Genomic DNA, 9,280 nt, shown 5'->3' on the forward strand with positions numbered 1-9,280 from the left:
ACGGTATTATATAGTAATTAACATCATGGAATTCAAATCATGGGCTACTCTCACCCAACATTAAATCCATTTGAGGAATACATCAGACTTCCCCATTCTTCCACACTACCCACCAATACACCCAGGTCCTTGAGCAAACGCAGTCCCATGGATGGGCTTGCCTTTGCCTGAGCCAGGAATAGCCAAGACTGCCTGACCCTGAATGCTTTTTATGTGCACTACGGGGACTTTATTGCCTTCTACAGTATGTAGCAGGTTTGACTGGGGAGGTCTGGCTTGCTTGGCAGAACCCCTAGTGTTGACTAAGCAGGTGGCCTTTGCCAAATGTGTATCCCAGTTTTTGAATGTCCCAGTTCCCTCTACCTTCAGTGCGCTCTTTAACAGACCATTATATCCTTGATTTTCCTGGAAGCTGGTGCATGACAGGAGATGTGAAATATCCACTCAGTACTGCACTCTTTGGTCCAGGTGTCTATGAGGTTGTTTCAGAAATAAATCCATTGTCTGACTCAATTCTTCATGGGGTGACATGTCACCATAGGACTTGTTTTTCAAGTGTTCTGGGCAGTGGCATGGGGCACAGGGTGTATTTCCATCCCTCTGGTGGTTGCTTCCACCATTGTATGCACATCGTGCTTGCCGTTGCAGGTTTGAGAGAGCGTGACATAATCTATCTGCCAGAATTCCCCATAGTTAGATTTCATCCATTGTCCTCCTTACCTGAGAGGCTTTAAACATTTGGCTTGCTTGATTGCAGCATGTGTTTCACAATCCTGAATAACCTGTCCAGTACTGTGCATGGTCTAGAACACTGCTCAATCACAAGCCCAACTATATGTTTCGTCTCTTCCTTGATGGCCTGAGGTGTCATGGGCCCATGGATCTATAAATAATTCACCCTTCTGTTGCCAGTCCAGATTGACCACAGCCTCTTCAATCTTAGCAGCCTGATCCACCTGCTGGTTGTTTGGTGTTCTTCAGTTGCCCAATACCTGAGTATGTGAACATATATGTGGCATACTTTTACAACAAATTCTCTACCTGGGCAGCAATGTCTTGCCAAAATGCAGTAAGAAGCTTTCCTTCCTTCCTTCCTTCCTTCCTTCCTTCCTTCCTTCCTTCCTTCCTTCCTTCCTTCCTTCCTTCCTTCCTTCCTTCCTTCCTTCCTTCCTTCCTTCCTTCCTTCCTTCCTTCCTTCCTTCCTTCCTTCCTTCCTTCCTTCCTTCCTTCCTTCCTTCCTTCCTCCTTTCCTCCTTTCCTTCCTTCTTTCCTTCTTTCCTTCTGTCTTTCCTTCTTTCCTTCTTTTCATTTCCTTCCTTCCTGCCTTCCTTCCTTCCTTCCTGCCTTCCTGCCTTCCTGCCTTCCTGCCTTCCCGCCTTCCTGCCTTCCCGCCTTCCATCTGTCATTTTCTCTCTTTCCTTCTGTCTTTAATTCTCCCTCTGTGTGATGCTGCACCCTGTGTTGCAACTGGCTATATGTGCAAATCCAAGCTTAGTGCCTGCTTTTCCAGACCACTTGATCCTTAGAATACACATTCCCCACTTACTCAGAGCTGCTTGGACTCTAGTGTAAGCACAGAGTTAAACAGGCTCCACAAAACCACTCTGTCACCACTATGTCCACATTGGAATGCTGTCATGAAGATATGTGCAATTACAGAGGACTACATGATGTTTTGTCTCCTCCCAAGGGTGCAGATATCAAGGGAGCAGATATCAACATGACAGCAAGAACCTCATCACCAATGTGCAGGACTGACCTCACCAAAACAATTACAGTTCAGGGCAGCTGTGATTGCTGTTCCTATAGCTGGTGAGCTGATCTTGATGCTCCTTATCATGCTGTCCTTGCGGATGCCCAAGAGTGAAAATAAGAGACTGCAAGACCAACTGCAGCAAATGCTCTCCTGTTTGCACTATAGTTTCCATGGAAATCATGCGAAAAAAGGGTAGGTGGCAAAATTGGACTTGGAATGCATGGTGCTTGTAACTGGTCATGAGAACTGCTGCATGACCTGTGATAAAATGAGACATTCAGACCTCAGCAATGATAAGATTCTTTTGCTAGTCCATCCACTGGGGAATGTAGAGCAGACATGGGAAGCTGGAATTTGTATGACCAATTATTTTTTAATCTGAGCTAAACTTACTCTCTGGACTCTTGAAGGCCTTTGGGTTCTGTTGGACAGGAGCACTTAATCTTGAAACAAAAACCCACAGATCATCTGAGAAACAAAGGAACTCTGCAAACAGAATCTTGGATATACTTGGATACTTCTGAAGTATTCCAAAAGTTGTCTCATTTGCACAGAGTAAAACACACTCAAATGTATTGTTTGCTTTAACGTTATGAAAGCAAAAATTAGAAGTTGTAAACACTGTCACCAGGGTTACCTGAACTGCAGGGAGCTGAGAATTGAATTATAATAAACTGTATGCAAGCTCCTATGTTTCCTGACTTATTGTAAAGATTTTTTAAATATATATATTTTGTCTGAAAAAAATAAATTTTTGGGTCCTGAGGGAAGAGAGGGCTGTCATGGGTGCAGGTGTACCCTGCTTAAGGGACTTCTCAAGCAGGTGGCTGGGCTGCAGTGAGAAATCAACAGCCTGAGGAGCTCCTGAGAGTCTCTGAAGGTGACAGATAGGAAGTGTCAACCTGCCCCTGCTGATACCCAGCAGCCCCCTCCTAAGTCCCTGCAAGGGGTAGTAGCTGACCCAGCTGATCATGTGCAGGACAGAGGGCTTGACCACTCACAAGAGAAATGGGGCTGGACCCTCATCTCAGCTCGAAGCAGAAAGAGACATTTGCCCCCGACACCCATGGTTCCACCAACCCCCACGGTGTCCCTGGGTAATAGATTTGAGATTCTCAGGCAGGAAAAGGATGAGGTTGATGGTCTGGACAGTAGTTTGAACCTGGGAAGCAACCCTGCGAAGTGTGTCAGGACTGGGGGAAATACTGAGCATAGGGATCTGGGCCGGGCAGAGCACTGCATCACAACTAGTGCCACAAAAAAAGGATGGACAGTCTTAGTAATCAGAGATTCTTTGCTGAGGGCCACTGAGGCTCCCATTTGTCACCCAGATAACCTATCCAGAGAGGTGTGTGATGTCTTCCTGGGGCACATGTCAGAAATGTTAGGAAGGCTCTGCCACAGCTCATTAAACCAAAGGATTACTATCCTCTTGTTGTCATTCGGGTTGGATCCTGGGAAGCGCAACTAGAAAAATGAGGAATATTTAAAAGGACTTTGCATCCCTGGGAAGGTTGTTGAAGGGATCAGGAGTGCAGGTAGTGGTGTTCTCCTCTGTCCTCCCTCTGGGTGACCGGGACCCAGAGAGAAGAAGAACAGGACAGGTGAACGACTGGCTGAGAGGGTGGTGTCTTGACCAAGGATTTGGGTATTTTGATCTTGGGCAGCCCTTTGAGACGCTGGGTATGTGGGCTGCTGACTGACTTCAACTCAGAAAGTTGGGCACAAGTGTGCTGGGGAGCAAGCTCTCTGGGCTGATTACCAGGGCTTTAAGCTAGGTTTGATGGGGGAAAGGGAGGGGAGCTAAAAGTGACAGAGAAGGGCTGGGGGAAGTTGTCACTGCTGTCACTGTTGAAGATAGTAGGGAAAAACCTCTGAGCTGTCTCATAGGATTGTTGGAGAGCTCCTCAGAGAAGGTAATGATCTTGATACCTCATGGGTAAACAACCCAGCAGGCACGTGCAGTCCAAACGGTTCCTACAATGCGTTGAAGACAATTTTCTGACACAGGTAGTGGAGGAGCCAATGAGGCAGGGTGTGCTCCTGGACCTTGTCCTTACCAACAGGGATGGGCTTGTTCGGGATGTGAAGGCTGGGGGCAGCTTGGGATGCAGCAACCATGAGATGGTGGAGTTCAACATGGAACTTGGTGGAAGAAGTAAGGCTAAAAGAAGGATTGCTACCCTGGACTTTCAGAAAGCCAACTTCATCCTCTTCCAGGACCTGCTTGGGAGTATCTCATGGGCTAGGTTGCTAGAAGGCAAGGGTGCATGTGAGAGCTGGGCTACATTTAAGCAGCACTTCTTCCAAGCTCAGGATAGGTGCATCCCTAAGAGTAGGAAATCAGGGAAGGGGGGCAGGAAACATGTGTGGATGAGTAAGAAGCTCATCAATAAGATCAAAAGGAAGAGGAAGGTTTATGTAACATGGAAAAAGGGCCTGTCCTCTTAGGAGGTGTATAGAAGTGTTGTCAGGGCCTGCAGGGATGCAACAAGGAAGGCTAAAGCCCACCTAGAGATGAGGCTTGCAAAAGAGATAAAATATAATAAGAATTTTTTTTTTTTTTTTTTTTTTTTTAAGTATGTAAACAGTAAAAGGAAGACTAAGGATAATGTGGGTCCCTCACTGAGGCAGAGGTACTGAATGCTTTCTTTGCTTCAGTCTTTGCTTCAAGGACTCCCCCTTGGGACTCCTCGACCCTGGAGGAAAGAGAAAGGGGCTGGGAAATGGAGGGTTCCCCCTGGATGACAAGAGAGTGGTTCGGGAGCATCTGAGTGGGCTCAGTGCAGACAAATCCATGGGTCCCCATCGGATGCATCCATGTGTGCTACGGGAGTTGGCAGAGGTGATTGCCGAACCTCTCTCTATCATCTTTGAAAGGTCCTGGAGAACAGGAGATGTGCCTGAAGATTGGATGATAGCCAATGTCACTCTGGTCTTCAAGAAGGGCAAGAAGGAGGATCTGGGAAACTACAGGCCAGTCAGTCTCACCTCTGTCCCTGTTGGAACAGCTTGTTCTGGATGACATCTCCAAGCAATTGGAAGAGAAGAAGTTTATGAGGAGTAGTCAGCATGGATTCACCAAGGGAAAGTCATGTTTGACCAACCTTGCTACCTTCTATGATGGCATCACCAGCTGGGTAGATGAGGGGAGAGCAGTGGATGTCTTCTACTTTGGCTTTAGTAAGGCTTTTGATACTGTCTCCCTTGACATCCTGATAGCAAAGCTGAGAAAGCGAGGGATAGAGGAGTGGACAGTAAGGTGGGTCAAGAACTGGCTGAATGGCCAAGCTCAGAGGGCGGTGATCGGCGGTGCAGAGCCCATCTGGAGACCTGAGACTAGCGCTCTTCCCCAGGGGTCAGTGCTGGGTCTGGTCTTGTTCAACATCTTCATCAATGAACATGATGAGGGAATAGCGTCTGCCCTCAGCAAGTACACTGATGACACAAAGCTGGGAGTAGTGGCTGACATGCCAGAAGGCTGTGCTACAATTCAGTGAGACCTGGACTGGCTGGAAAGATGGGTAGGAAGAAACCAAATAAGGTTTAATAAGAGCAAGTATAGAGTCCTGCACTTGGGAAGGAACAACCGCATGTATCAATAAAGGCTGGGGTAGACCTGCTGAAGAGGAGCTCCTCTGAGGAGAAGGACCTGGGGGTGCTGGTGGATGACAGGCTGACCATGAGCCAGCAGTGTGCCCTCATGGCCAAGAAGGCAAATGGGATCCTGACATGCATTAAAAGGAGCGTGGCCAGTAGGTAAAGGAAGGTGATCGACCCCCTCTACTGCGCCCTGGTCAGGCCTCACCTGAGGTAGAGTGTTCAGTTCAGGGCTCCCCAGTACAAAAAGTACACTCTTCTTCACAAGCTTTATTGAATACATCAGAAATTCTTAGCATTAGATATTTTATTTAATCCACATCGATGTTTTTGCAGATATACACATATTCAGCTCCTCTGTCTGCATAAATGCAAATATGCATATACGATTACAGGTAAGCAAATAAATCTGTACATGTATATAAAATAGTGTGTCTGTGTGGAAAACCACAGTGTATATCTACTCGTGTTTACGTTTATGTGTGGATATACTTACACATGTCCGTACACGCACACACTACATGTATCGTAGATAGACATTTTCACTTTTAGCGCTTCTTGGCTGAAAGGCAGCGGGCCACCAATCAGTGGGCGAGCGCAGGGCACGTGGCTTGAACAGCACGCAGCCAATCAGAGAGGCACGGTGAGAAGAGCGCTGCCTCCCCTCCAAAACATGTCGGCCCCCAGTGTGTTGCACGGGGAGGGATTTCTTGATTCCATGGACCACTGCATAAGCTAGATACATGGGCCGGTTTGGGCTGCCAGTCACAAGAGAAGGCATAAGTGGGAGTTTTTTGTTTGTGTGAGACAGTGCGTCCCCGGCTGTTGTCAGCACTGTGGAGAAGAGCAGCAGCCTTGCAAGGCAAGATCTGAACAGGCTGTCATGGTACGCTTGTTTTCGGAGCCATAGAAACTGGTGGGTCTTAGCCACAGATTCAGCCCTTTGCCTCTTGCTTTTTCAACTTTACTGCTTAAAACACGACTGCAAAGGTGCAGTGTTGTTTCTGTGTTTTTAGAACTGCAAATATGCATATACAATTCCAGGTAAGTAAATAAATGTATACACGTTTATAAAATAGCGTGTCTGTGTAGAAAGCCATTGGGTATATTTTCTCCTATTTGTGTTTTTTTTGTGGATATACATATATTTATCTGTTCACACAGACACTGCAAGTATCGTAGATAGGCATTTTCACATTTAGCGCTTCCCGGCCTTAATCAGCGAGCCACCAATCAGCGAGCGCGCGAAGGGCACGTGGTCAAATAGCATTCAGCCAATTAGAGGAGCATTGTGAGATGAGTGGTCCCTCCTCGCCACAAAATGTCGGCCATAATGAAATGGTGGCCATCACAAAATGTCGGCCCCCAGTGTGTTGCACGTGGAAGGACTTCCTGTTTCCATGGACCACCGCATAAACTAAACGCATTGGCCGGTTTCAGCTGCGGGACACAGGCTGTCATTGCACGCATCTGTTTTGGAGCCGCCTACAGTGCTGAGTCTTACCCAGACATTCAGCCGTTTGCCCCTTTGCTTTTTCTGCTATATTGCTTAAAACGATTCTGCAAGGGTGCAGGGTTGTTTCTGTGTTTCTAGAAATGCAAATATGCATATACGATTACAGGTAAGCAAATAATTGTGTACATGTTTATAAAATAGTGTGTCTGTGTGGAAAACCACAGTGTATATCTACTCGTGTTTACGTTTATGTGTGGATATACTTACACGTGTCCGAACACGCACACACTGCATGTATCGTAGATAGACATTTTCACTTTTAGCGCTTCTTGGCTGAAAGGCAGCGGGCCACCAATCAGTGGGCGAGCGCAGGGCACGTGGCTTGAACAGCACGCAGCCAATCAGAGAGGCACGGTGAGAAGAGCACTCCCTCCCCACCACAAAATGTCGGCCCCCAGTGTGTTGCACGTGGAAGGACTTCCTGTTTCCATGGACTACCGCATAAACTAAACGCATTGGCCGGTTTCAGCTGCGGGACACAGGCTGTCATTGCACGCATCTGTTTTGGAGCCGCCTACAGTGCTGAGTCTTACCCAGACATTCAGCCGTTTGCCCCTTTGCTTTTTCTGCTATATTGCTTAAAACGATTCTGCAAGGGTGCAGGGTTGTTTCTGTGTTTCTAGAAATGCAAATATGCATATACGATTACAGGTAAGCATATAAATGTGTACGTGTATATAAAATAGTGTGTCTGTGTGGAAAACCACAGTGTATATCTACTCGTGTTTACGTTTATGTGTGAATATACTTACACGTGTCCGTAAACGCACACACTGCATGTATCGTAGATAGACATTTTCACTTTTAGCGCTTCTTGGCTGAAAGGCAGCGGGCCACCAATCAGTGGGTGAGTGCAGGGCACGTGGCTTGAACAGCACGCAGCCAATCAGAGAGGCACGGTGAGAAGAGCGCTGCCTCCCCTCCAAAACATGTCGGCCCCCATTGTGTTGCACGGGGAGGGATTTCGTGATTCCATGGACCACTGCATAAGCTAGATACATGGGCCGTTTTGGGCTGCCAGTCACAAGAGAAGGCATAAGTGGGAGTTTTTTGTTTGTGTGAGACAGTGCGTCCCCGGCTGTTGTCAGCACTGTGGAGAAGAGCAGCAGCCTTGCAAGGCAAGATCTGAACAGGCTGTCATGGTACGCTTGTTTTCGGAGCCATAGAAACTGGTGGGTCTTAGCCACAGATTCAGCCCTTTGCCTCTTGCTTTTTCAACTTTACTGCTTAAAACACGACTGCAAAGGTGCAGTGTTGTTTCTGTGTTTTTAGAACTGCAAATATGCATATACAATTCCAGGTAAGTAAATAAATGTATACACGTTTATAAAATAGCGTGTCTGTGTAGAAAGCCATTGGGTATATTTTCTCCTATTTGTGTATTTTTTTTTTTTTTTTTTTTGTTGATATACATATATTTATCTGTTCACACAGACACTGCAAGTATCGTAGATAGGCATTTTCACATTTAGCGCTTCCCGGCCTTAATCAGCGAGCCACCAATCAGCGAGTGCGCGAAGGGCACGTGGTCAAATAGCATTCAGCCAATTAGAGGAGCATTGTGAGATGAGTGGTCCCTCCTCGCCACAAAATGTCGGCCATAATGAAATGGTGGCCATCACAAAATGTCGGCCCCCAGTGTGTTGCACGTGGAAGGACTTCCTGTTTCCATGGACCACCGCATAAACTAAACGCATTGGCCGGTTTCAGCTGCGGGACACAGGCTGTCATTGCACGCATCTGTTTTGGAGCCGCCTACAGTGCTGAGTCTTACCCAGACATTCAGCCGTTTGCCCCTTTGCTTTTTCTGCTATATTGCTTAAAACGATTCTGCAAGGGTGCAGGGTTGTTTCTGTGTTTCTAGAAATGCAAATATGCATATACGATTACAGGTAAGCAAATAATTGTGTACATGTTTATAAAATAGTGTGTCTGTGTGGAAAACCACAGTGTATATCTACTCGTGTTTACGTTTATGTGTGGATATACTTACACGTGTCCGAACACGCACACACTGCATGTATCGTAGATAGACATTTTCACTTTTAGCGCTTCTTGGCTGAAAGGCAGCGGGCCACCAATCAGTGGGCGAGCGCAGGGCACGTGGCTTGAACAGCACGCAGCCAATCAGAGAGGCACGGTGAGAAGAGCACTCCCTCCCCACCACAAAATGTCGGCCCCCAGTGTGTTGCACGTGGAAGGACTTCCTGTTTCCATGGACTACCGCATAAACTAAACGCATTGGCCGGTTTCAGCTGCGGGACACAGGCTGTCATTGCACGCATCTGTTTTGGAGCCGCCTACAGTGCTGAGTCTTACCCAGACATTCAGCCGTTTGCCCCTTTGCTTTTTCTGCTATATTGCTTAAAACGATTCTGCAAGGGTGCAGGGTTGTTTCTGTGTTTCTA

At 47.1% G+C, this 9,280-nt stretch overlaps 1 pseudogene across 1 annotated transcript; it reads left to right on the forward strand.

Moving 5' to 3' along the window:
- Positions 1–1,442: 1,442 nt before the first annotated feature.
- LOC311427343 (BMP and activin membrane-bound inhibitor homolog pseudogene) lies at positions 1,443–2,253 on the forward strand (annotated as a pseudogene). The gene has a single exon. The product of its transcript is annotated as a BMP and activin membrane-bound inhibitor homolog pseudogene (transcript).
- The last annotated feature ends 7,027 nt before the right edge of the window (positions 2,254–9,280 follow it).

The sequence above is a fragment of the Aythya ferina genome (assembly GCF_964211825.1).
Source record: "Aythya ferina genome assembly, chromosome: Z".
NCBI classification, from domain to species: Eukaryota; Metazoa; Chordata; class Aves; order Anseriformes; family Anatidae; genus Aythya; species Aythya ferina.